This window comes from Sarcophilus harrisii, chromosome 1 (genome assembly GCF_902635505.1).
Source record: "Sarcophilus harrisii chromosome 1, mSarHar1.11, whole genome shotgun sequence".
Classification (NCBI taxonomy): Eukaryota; Metazoa; Chordata; class Mammalia; order Dasyuromorphia; family Dasyuridae; genus Sarcophilus; species Sarcophilus harrisii.
The window spans coordinates 80,831,685-80,843,895 of record NC_045426.1 but is presented as its reverse complement, the minus strand read 5'-3'; the positions used below and the strand labels follow the sequence as shown (position 1 = coordinate 80,843,895).

General features: G+C 35.8%; 1 protein-coding gene across 4 annotated transcripts in view; it reads right to left on the bottom strand.

The window, feature by feature from the left end:
• The window catches only part of POC1A (POC1 centriolar protein A), a 164,215-nt gene that overhangs the window by 105,896 nt on the left and 46,108 nt on the right, over window positions 1-12,211 (bottom strand). The gene's annotated exons all lie outside the window — the stretch shown is intronic.

Genomic DNA, 12,211 nt, shown 5'->3' with positions numbered 1-12,211 from the left:
CCCAAGTTTGAAACCTTTCAAATGACAAGTTCTGTTGATAATCTTTTCCCAACAGTTTTCACATTGATTCCTTTACATCTTCCTTTCCAAACAACTGCAATCACCTCTTAATTGATCTTAATTGCTTCCATTTTTTCCTCCTTCCAGTTTTCCTCACACTACTGCCAGGCTGGTCTTTCTAAAGTATGGCTCTCAACATGCTATAACCAGTCCCTCAAAATGGCTGAGCCAAGATCTTCAGTCTAGCATTCAAAACCTTCCAAAAATCTGGCCCTGATCTATCTTTCGAACTTTAATACCTTACTCCTAAAACACCACTGTGAGGGAGAAGACCCTTACCCAAAATGACTATTCAGAGATCATTCAGTAGAAGGCAGAAAAGTTGTTTATTAAAAATCTCCGGAGGATGAGCTGTTCTATCATGAGAGAAGGGAAAGAGAAAGCTCGTGGTAGGAGGGCTAAAGAAATAGTAAAGATACATAGCTTTTATATAAGAGATTACATCACAAGTAAGAGAGCATTGAGAAGGGTAGGGGGAGGCATCTAATTGGTTGTTGCTATTTGGAGAGATTGGAATGGAAGGTTTCTGTTTCCCCGAAATCTTCTGATTTCTAGGAAACAGAAAATCAGGCCTTCAGGCTTAATCAAGCAGATAGTGGTCCAGCTAATAGACTAAACATCTATAAATGTCAAATACTGATAAATGTCATCAGCTCAGGTTAAGTAAATATGTTTATAGCTGGCCAAGGCTCAAGTAAATATGAGCCTGCACATATTATACAGGTCATAGGGGAAACACAGAAATAATGAAAATAAAATACCGAAAAAGAATTCATACATTCCTGTAAATTCTTCACCTTATTTCTCTCTATTCCACACAGCACTTCTCTACTACTAATTATACTCTTCACTACTACAATATAAATACACTTCATTAAACTTCCATAATCTACATAATCTACATACATAATTACATAATCTACTACAATATAAATACACTTCATTAATCTTCCTCTCCCCACATCTATACCTGTCAAAAATATCAAAAATCTCCTCCAAGACCCAATTAAAACATCTCCTCCAAACCTTCTTTTATTTCCCAAGTAAGTGAATTCTCACTTTTCTGTCCTTTCTCTCTTGTGCCTGTTACACTATTCTGTATTATATTTGACATTTTATGTCTGTACCACCACAGTACTCTGTCAATAACATATCTACAAATATGTACTGAATTAAAGTGAATTCTATTCTATTCCACAAGTAGAGATGCATTACAAAAGAATCCAGAAAACTGCAACTGCTCCCATTTTTTAAATCTAAGAATGATTTTTGTGTTTTTAAATACAGTAAGATTTTATTTTAAAATATAAAGATCATTCTTAGTTTACTAGGCTATACAAATCTGGCTGACTCCTACTCTGAGATATAAAAAATATAAATGTCATCAGCAATTACAAAGTAAACTCTATTTGCAAATTCAGGCGTGCTAATCAACATAAAAAAACACATAGCAGGCATAGTCACTGTCTTTTCAAGGATTATACTCTAAGAACACCCCATACTAATATGCAGAGAAAGGGTAGGCATAAGAACACGACTTGAACCAAAACCCAGAAAAAACAAATTGCTGGGTATAGCCAACAAAGTAACAACAGATCAGAAATACAGATGCGAGATAAAGTCACCAATGCTCTGCCACTCCATTGCCACTTCCTGGAAGTGGTGACATTTTAGGGTCTGTTTAAGCAGTGACCAGAAGAGAATTTAGACAAAAAGCTGGCTATTCCCCAAAAGACACAAAAACAAAAAACTAAGCCAAATAAGCTAGAAAAATTCCAATGGAAAAATTCCAGGCTATTTTTAAGGCCTTTCTTCTCCCCCAAAATGTGAGAAGGGAAAAATAAAAATACACTTATTTGTCATTTTAAAACGACATTTGTCCTTTTTCCATTTCCATATCCTTGTATAAGTCATTTGCAGAAATTATCCTCTATGCCTCTGCTAAAATCCTTCTCCAGCTAAAATGTTACCTCCTCCAGGAAGCTTTCTCTGATCTTTTCACTGTTTATTAATTTTCCATTTGATGGACACCTGCTCAAATTCCAATTCTTTGTACTTCAAAAATATTTTGTATATCTTTTGCATTCAAAAAAATAATTTAAAAAAATTCTTCCTTTAAATATTAGTGTTCTATAAGAAATGATGAGCAGGATGATTTTAAGAAAGACCCAGGAAGACTTACATGAACTGATGCTAAGTGAAATGAGCAGAATCAGGAGATCATTGTACAAGGCAACAACAAGATTATATGATGATCAATTCTGATGGACGGGGCTCTCAATGAGATGATTCAGATCACTTCCAATAATCTTGTGATGAAGAGAGCCATTTATACCCAGAGAGAGGACTATGGAAACTGAGTGTGGACCACAACATAGCATTTTCATTCTTTTTGTTGTTTGCTTGCATTTTGTTTTCTCAGTTTTTTTTTTTCTTCTTGATCCGATTTTTCTTGTGCAGCAACATATATTTTAATATAAAAAAAAAAATGAAAGTCTTCCTTTCTCTCTTCCAGATATTCTATTTGAATTTATGCCCAAGTTATATTCCCTTTGAAGCTTTGCTTGTAGACGTTTTTAAAAGATTTTGTGACTCAAAGAAAGCCTTTGTTGTAAAGAATTATTCTGATTATAGAATGTTTTTTAATGGATTAAACAAAGCACTCTTTTCTGGGCCAAAGTTCAGACCACAAAAATTGAGATAGCCTATTTTAATTAACTATGCTCTGTAAAAGAATTACAGTAAAGATATTTGACTTGTACCTACAGTTATTTGTCTCATCAAATCAAAGTCCCACTTCTAGAAGCAGACACTGAATTCTCTTCATACTTCATAGAGCCAAAATGTACTTTTAATACTATCTCCACTTTAGAAGGTGTTTTTTATACTTAAAATACATTACCCTCATTTAACTCTAGGATTTTTCCCTATGGTGAGATATCAAAAACTATCTGTTGACAGATCTCTCAAGTGTCCAGCAATACCTTTAATTATTCCATTCCAAAGCCAAAAGTGAACAGCTACCAAGTGGTTCATTCAACTGGTATTTAAATTATGTTCCAAATGACATATTATCACTTTGCCTTTTTGTTTGTCCAACTCTCCAGCTCATTTTACAGATGAAGAAACCAAGGCAAACAAGGTTAAGAGATATGCCCAAAATCATCTAGCTAATAAGTTCGGAGGTCAGATTTGAACTCAGGAAGATGAGTCTGCCTGACTCCAAATGCAACCATCTGCCTACTTTTTGCCCCTAATTGCCACATCACATATGCTTATGTGCTGTTTAACAGGAAAAAAAAAAAAAAAAAGACTAAATACAGTAATATCTTTAAGCAAAAACGGATCTGAACTTGAAGCTACCAGCAAAGATACTTTTTCAAAATCGAGCTTAAAGGGACCTTTTATGGAAAGATTTGCTGATCCTTTCTTATGGTTCATGCATAATGGCCTACTTGCAGTTCTTCCTTTCTAACACCTCTCCTGCAATCTCCATGCCTTTCCATTGGTCACCTTTTTTCACTCCATTTTCTTCCCCTACTCCTCCCTCTTCATTTCCACTTTTAGGAATCTCGTTTCCGTCAAGGTTCAAGTACCCTATGTGGCTGTCTTCAACAAGAAGATGATTCAAACCAATTCCAATTGTTCAGTGATGAAGAGAGCCATCTACCCCCAAAGAGAGGACTATGGGTGTTGAGTGTGGACCACAACATAACATTTTCACTCTCTGTTGTTGTTTGCTTGCATTTTGTTTTCTTTCTCAGTTTTTTTTTTTCTTCTTGATCAGGTTTTTCTTGTGCACCAAGATAATTGAATAAATATGTATACATATATTGGATTTAACAAATTTAACAGGTATTGGACCACCTGCCATCTAGGGGAGGGTGGGGGGAAAATTACCCATGCATATTTTTTGTAAATAAAAAGTTAAAAAAAAAAAAAAGATTCAAGTACCCTATTCTACATGATCCTTTCCTGATCCCAGCTGTTAGTGCCCTTGCTTGAAAAAATTTATCTTGTATTTATGGTGTATTGTAATGGGCTGAAGCTGAGTAAATGCACTGAGGTCTGGTCTGAGCACTTATGGCTAATTAGCAATTGGACAATACTCTATTAATATATACTTGGAGAAAGAATGGCCCTGCCTACTCCCTGTGAAAGTTTGATGTGTTGTATAGGAGATTGGATAGAGGATTAGAGGGGTGGAGTGTGAGAGCCAGAGGCACTGCTGGCTGGATTCATGTTGGGATTGCTCTCACTTCCTATTGCCATTTCCCTTCACTTCCACAAAGAATAAAGATCAAGGATTTTAATACTCTGGATGCTAAACAGGGTCATCACATTAGCATATATTAATAGAGTATTATCCAATTGCTAATTAGCCATAGGTGCTCGGACAGGCATCTGCTCAGCTTCAGCCCATTACAGTGTATATATTCTGTTATGTGCTAACATCTGTACATGTAGTCTTCCCTTTAAAAATGTAGGCTCCTTGAGGTCAAGGATTATTTTATTTTGTCTTTATATCCCCAGTGCTTAGCACATAGTACTAACTTTAGACATGCATTTGATTAATTACAACAATACAAGTACTATACAACCCTCCCCCCCCAAAAAAAAAATCTTCCAGCTGCCAAGTTTCTGTTCACATCATTTCTTCACCTAAAATATCCCTCTCCTCCCCATGTTTTCCTTCTCTGCTACTGAAATTTTACCCCTCCAGATGTGGAAAAACTACTGTGAATTGATCCAGCCATTGTGGAGAGCAATTTAAAACTATGCCCAAAGGGCCTTTAAAATTGTGCATGCCCTTCGATCCATTAAGCAACCATGTGTCTGTATCCCCCCACAAAAAAATAAAAATAAAAAAGGGAAAAAACCCACATGTAAAAAAATGTTTGTAGCAACCCTTTTAGTAGTGGCAAGGAACTGGAAACTGAGTAAATGTATATCAGCTGGGGAATGGCTGCATAAATTATGGTATATGAATATAATGGAATACTACTGGTCTATAAAAAATGATGAGCAGGCAGATTTCAGAAAAGCTTGTAAAGACTTGCATGAACTGATGCTGAATGAAGTGAGCAGAACCAAGAAACATTATACAGAGTATCAACAAGATTATGTGATGATCAACTGTGATAGACTTGGGTCTTTTCAACAATGTGGTAACTCAAGTCAATTCCAATAAACTTAAGAAGGAAAATGCCATCTGAATGCAGAGAGAACTATGGAGATTGAATGTGGATGGAAGTATAGTTATTTTCACTTTTGTTGTTGTTGTTATTTATTTGCTTGCTTTTTCTTTGTCATGATTTTTTTCCCTTCTGGTCTGATTTTTTTCTTGCACAACACGACAACTATGTAAATATGTTTAAAAGAATTGCATATATCTTATATAACTTATATCAGATTGCTTTTTGTCTTGGGAAGGGGGAAAGTAAGGCAGGGAGGAAGAAAAATTTGCAACACAAAGTTTTACAATATTGAATGTTTAAAAAAATATATATATGTATTTGGAAAAATAAAATACAGTGAACAGGCTGATTTCAGAAAAGCCTGTAAAGGCTTACATGAACTGATGCTGAGTAAAGTGAGCAGACCCAGAAAATATTTTACACAGAAACATCAAGATTATATGTTGATTAATTATGATAGATATCTCTTCTCAGCAATGCAGTGATCCAAGCCAATTCTAATAGACTTGGGATGGAAAATTCCATCTGAATCTAGAAAGGGAGCTATGGAGACTGAATGTGGATCAAAGCATACTATTTTCACCTTTTTTTTTTGGTTTGTTTGCTTTTCATGTATAACCTATGTCAAACTTCTTGCTATCTTGGGGAGAAGGAAAATAAGGGAGAGAGGAAGAAAAAAAATCTGGAACTCAAAAATAAATGTTGAAAACTTTACTTACATATAATTTTTTTAAAATACTATTGAGAATATTTAAGGAAAAAAAAATTTTACCCCTTCTCCAAAGTCCAATTTAAATACCACCTTTTAGAATCACACTATTTAGAGCTTAAAGAAAACACACAAGTCACCCCATCCAGGTCTCTTTCTCTGCTCTGATCGATCCTCCATACAGGCTGCAAAAGTGATTTCTTTAAATCTCCCATTTCCCTTGTGCTTCTGGGATCAAATATAAAGATCTCTTGTTTGGCACCTAAAGTTCACCATAATCTGGCACTCTCTTCTCTTCCCAGTCTTTTTTACAATTTACTCCTTCCTTGGCTTCTGTATTCTAAACACAATGGCTTATTTACTGTTTGTATATATATGATACTCCCCTGACCACATCTATGACTGTCTCCTCTCTTCCCTTCCCCCCTAGAATGCACTCTTTTTATCTCCCTCCTCTAAGGATCTCATTTCCTTCAAAATTCTGTTCACTTTCTTTATTCTTCATGAAGCCTTTCCAATTCGCCAGAGCTGTTCTCCCTTCTCAAAACTACCTTTATTCATTTTGTGCATATCCTACATACAGGAACTGTTATCTTAATATGTTTTCTTTTAATCTCAAAAAATTAGCAGAGTGCCTTGCACATAGTAAACCCTTAATGTTTATTGTCTGAAGACAGATGTGGACATTGAGGATGCTAAAGTTAAATGGGTAATCCAAGATACACAGCAAATGGCAAAGTAGTAAATTGCAAAGCTAGGTGTCCTGACTTTGAAACCAGTATTTTTTCCATAGAAAGCTTCCTCTGATCCTATCCCTTCCAACCCTAGTCAGAAAGTTTTCCCTTGCTCCAAATTTACATAGCATGTCTCATGCACTTATCACATTATTTCACAGGTGCATGTTTATGATCACACAAACCTGCCCTACAGACAGTAAACTCTTTAAGGGCAGGGATGACCATCACCAGAAGCTAATGGGATGTATTTCATGTCTGCTGCATTAACTTAAGCCTAAGAAATAAAATTATAAACTCAGGGAAGCAATTTCCCAGTCATGGGGTCAGTTAGCAAGGCTCTTCCACATCATTTGCTTTGACAGGGGATCCTAGAACTAGTTCCAAAAGCTGAATCACTTATACCAGGCCCAAACTTGATACCACTCAGGAGGCATAAGCAATTCTTGAGATTTATCTTGTACCAGGATGGAAGGTAGTGGATATATCACTGGCATGCAACTATAATATGTTTATGCAGACTTTCTGCTTTGTCTAATCTATCTCTTTTCTCTTTTTTAATCCTCTCCACTATCCAAAATTCTTTGTCTATCAGAGAAAAAGTACAAGAGTATGAGAGTCAGTAAAAGAAGGCAAGAGTGCCAATACACAGAAAAGACAGATAACACTATCAGATGAGCAATCAGGAAGGATTTTTTTTTAAACCATAAAGACAAAAAGACATGTCTCTTCCCACACACACATGCTTTCTCATGGGAGAGGCCAAAGTTCATGTAGTTTTCCCATATAGAACAAAAGAGAAGAGTCATAATGAAATTATATGGATTTAACTTCTTGGATTCACAGAACCACTTTCTCCAAAGAGTTCTTTCCAAATAGTGGCTTCTATTCTATTCTTCTGACTCAGAAGGCCTTAAATAATTAGAAGGGTAAAGAACTGCACAGGATCCAGGCAGACTCACCTCTATCTTCTTCCTATGGGTTTTTAAGCCCCTAGGACTAGGTTTTGCTTATTTCACAACTGGAGGAATATAAGCAAAATAAAAATTGTATCCCCATTGGCCAAGAGAAATCCTCTAAAGCGTTACTTTTATTTCATCATAATCATAGAATCTTAAACCTAGAGGGAACCTGAAAAGCCATCTGACTAAACTCTAACTAAGTTTTCTCTATAACATCAGAGTACTTACTTGACCTCAATTCAAGATCTCATGAAGCAAAGCATTCCACTTTGGGTCAGCTCATTGTTAGGAAGCTTTTCTCAAACTGAGAAAAAATCTACCTCTCTATCTGGCACCCACTGCTCCTTGTTTATCATCCGGGAAAAGCTTAACAAGTCTGTCCTTTAGATATTTGAAGAGAGTGATCAGGTGTCCCTGTAAGTCTTCTCTTTTCTTGGCTGACTACCCGAAGAGGTACTTGCCATTCTTTCTATGGCATGTTCTCCTTCTTCTAAACCAGGTCAGAGTTTGTCACAGGATACTGCCCTTGCCCAACCAAAAAGATGTGTCTGATAGGAGACTGTTTATTTCTCTTCTGACATCAATACCTTCCTGGAACAAAAAATGAAAGCACTGCCATCTAGATAAACAGCTCAAGTACCATTTTGAGTCTCATGCATAAGGATGAAGATATAAAAGGATTTCACAACTGGAAAGATTCTTCAGAGTAAAAATAAGCAGCTAGAGTATGTGATAAAGCAGCTGCAAACCATCAAATTAGCGCTAAGAGCTTCTGTCCCTAATTCTCTCTCAGGGTGATGGGCCAGATGACTTACAATTAAAACTTGGCCATTCTCCTTAAGTACAATGAAACCCATCAGCTGGTAACACACATCCCTGACATGCCAACTAGTCAATATTTGAAGGAACACTAAGTCTTTCCTTCTTTTATAAACTATACTTAGAAGTAATTTTCCCAGAACAGAAGTTAGCTGTCAGAGTAAGAATGAAATCTAGACCCAAAATATTCTCCTACACAAACTCTCACAAGAATGTATTCAGAACAAGCCGTTCATTTGGGTGACTAATGTTGCCATAGACCTCACATACATTTTTTTCCTACTTTTGTGAATTCTGTAGCACTTTGTTCAGAACCACTGTGGTAACTGACACTCAATGATCACAAATCCTCACAAGCCCCCTGGGTAATGCAACTAACTAGAGATTCAGATCATTCAAGTAAATTGCATAATCCAATCGGCCCCTTAATTTTTGTTTCTGTCACTAGAAAAACAGCAACAAACTTCAGCTCTGGAGTTGCCAAATAAAGACCATGGAAGCTTAAGTGACTTGTTTTGGCTAAATAAAGCTCTCTGCTGATATAAAAAGTCTGTCAAACATACAAGGGACAATCATAGTGTTATAAAGATGCTATAAAGATCAATCTCCTATATCAGCATTTTCCAAACACTGTTCTGTGAGTACATTCTAGTAATAGTAATATTTTTCTCCTATAAAATTATGTATCAAAAATGATTATTATACATGACAATTTTGGGTATGAAAATGCTTATAAGATGATAGACTTACAGAGTTACAAAGAGAAATTCCATTTAAAGTAACTACTGATAATATAAAATATTTAGGAATCTATCTGCCAAGGGAAAATCAGAAACTTTATGAGCAAAATTACAGACCACTTTTAACACAAATTAAGTCTGATCTAACCAATTGGAAAAATATTAAATGCTCTTGGATAGGGCGAGCAAATATAATAAAGATGACAATATTACCTAAACTAATCTATTTATTTAGCGCTATACCAATCAGACTCCCAAAAAACTATTTTAATGACCTAGAAAAAATAACAACAAAGTTCATATGGAAAAACAAAAGGTCAAGAATTTCAAGGGAATTAATGAAAAAAAAATCAAATGATGGTGGCTTAGCTGTACCAGATCTAAAATTATATTATAGAGCAGCAGTTACCAAAACTATTTGGTATTGGCTAAGGAATAGATTAGTTGATCAGTGGAATAGATTAGGTTCAAGGGATAAAACAGTCAACAAATATAGCAACCTAGTCTTTGACAAACCCAAAGATCCCAGCTTTTGGGATAAGAACTTACTGTTTGATAAAAATTGCTGGGAAAATTGGAAACTAATATGGCAGAAACTAGGCATTGATCCATACTTAACGCCGTACACCAAGATAAGGTCAAAATGGGTTCATGACCTAGGCATAAAGAATGAAATTATTAATAAATTAGAGGAACATAGGATAGTTTACCTCTCAGACCTGTGGAAGGGGAAGGTCTTTATGACCAAAGCAGAACTAGAGATCATTACTGATCACAAAATAGAAAATTTCGATTATACCAAACTGAAAAGTTTTTGTACAAACAAAACTAATGCAGACAAGATTAGAAGGGAAGCAATAAACTGGGAAAATATTTTTACAGTCAAAGGTTCTGATAAAGGCCTCATTTCCAAAATATATAGAGAATTAACTCTAATTTATAAAAAATCAAGCCATTCTCCAATTGAAAAATGGTCAAAGGATATGAACAGACAATTCTCAGATGAAGAAATTGAAACTATTTCTAGTCATATGAAAAGATGCTCCAAGTCATTATTAATCAGAGAAATGCAAATTAAGACAACTCTAAGATACCACTACACACCTGTCAGATTGGCTAAGATGACAGGAAAAAATAATGATGATTGTTGGAGGGGATGTGGGAAAACTGGGACATTGATTCATTGTTGGTGGAGTTGTGAACGAATCCAACCATTTTGGAGAGTAGTTTGGAACTATGCTCAAAAAGTTATCAAACTGTGCATACCCTTTGATCCAGCAGTGTTACTACTGGGATTATATCCCAAAGAGATTATAAAGAAGGGAAAGGGACCTGTATGTGCACGAATGTTTGTGGCAGCCCTTTTTGTAGTGGCTAGAAACTGGAAACTGAATGGATGTCCATCAGTTGGAGAATGGCTGAATAAATTGTGGTATATGAAAATTATGGAATATTACTGTTCTGTAAGAAATGACCAACAGGATGATTTCAGAAAGGCCTGGAGAGACTTACACGAACTGATGCTAAGTGAAATGAGCAGGACCAGGAGATCATTATATACTTCAACAACAATACTAGATGATGACCAGTCCTGATGGATCAGGCCATCCTCAGCAACGAGATCAACCAAATCATTTCTAATGGAGCAGTAATGAACTGAACTAGCTATACCCAGAAAAAGAACTCTGGGAGATGACTAAAAACCACTACATTGAATTCCCAGTCCCTATATTTATGCACACCTGCATCTTTGATTTCCTTCACAAGCTAATTGTACAATAATTCAGAGTCTGATTCTTTCTGTACAGCAAAATAATGTTGTGGTCATGTATACTTATTGTGTATCTAAGTTATATTTTAATATATTTAACATCTACTGGTCATCCTGCCATTTAGGGGAGGGGGTGGGGGGGGTGGGGTAAGAGGTGAAAAATTGGAACAAGAGGTTTGGCAATTGTTAATGCTGTAAAGTTACCCATGTATATATATCCTGTAAATTAAAGGCTATTAAATAAAAAAAAAAAAAAAAAAAAAAAGATGATAGACTTAGATTTGAAAGAGACATTAAATCCAACCTCTTCATATTATAAATGATAAAATAGATTGGGAGTAGTCACTTGCCACAGTCATACCGCAAGCAAATATCTGAAATATAATTAGAACTCGTCTTCTTGATTCCAAAATCCAATTCTCTATTATCCACTGTGCCATCTAGCTGACTTAAATTCCTCTATTTTGACTCATTTTACCTAAATTTCCTAATCCACTCCCATTATGAGAATATTTTCTTGTCTTCTAGGCTCTCATACCAGAATCTGCAGGCTCCATCATTATAAGTACAAAAGAATTCTATACTTGGAGGAGATGGTGCTCTTTCTCTCTCCATTATCATAATTCCTGTCTCTCCACACAACAATTCTTCCTCATCCATGATCCTTTTCAATACAGCTACCCAAACAATGAGTCATAGCTGACTATTTCAAGAACCCCTCCAGGGACTGAAAAACTTTCAACTACTGCCAGCAGTAAATACCAATACCAAGCCTATTCAAAACTAGCTCAAGTGCCATGACCAATCTTAGTGGCAATCTGTCTTTTATTTTATTTTTTTTTAAGAGCAAGAAGATGTTGTTTTGAGAAGATAGAAGTAAAAAATAAAAACAAAAAGTCATTTGCAATTCTGAGCTGACTTCTTAATTTTTAGGGCTAGCCTCAGAGCCTAGGAATTGGCAAACTCAGCCACTCTTCCTTTAGAATTCATGTTACAGACTTCATTGTGCAGCCTGGGCTCACCTTTAGCCATAGGACACTTCATGAAATATGCCAAGTCGAATTCAACCATGACCTGAGGAAAAGGAAAAACTACAAAAACCCAGAAACAGTCTCCAACTCACTCCCAATACTTCTCATTTGGGTTACACAGAAGCAGAACAGTATATATTTGGGGGTAGGAGGAGGAAGGGTTGGAGAGAGAAGACACTAGATATGG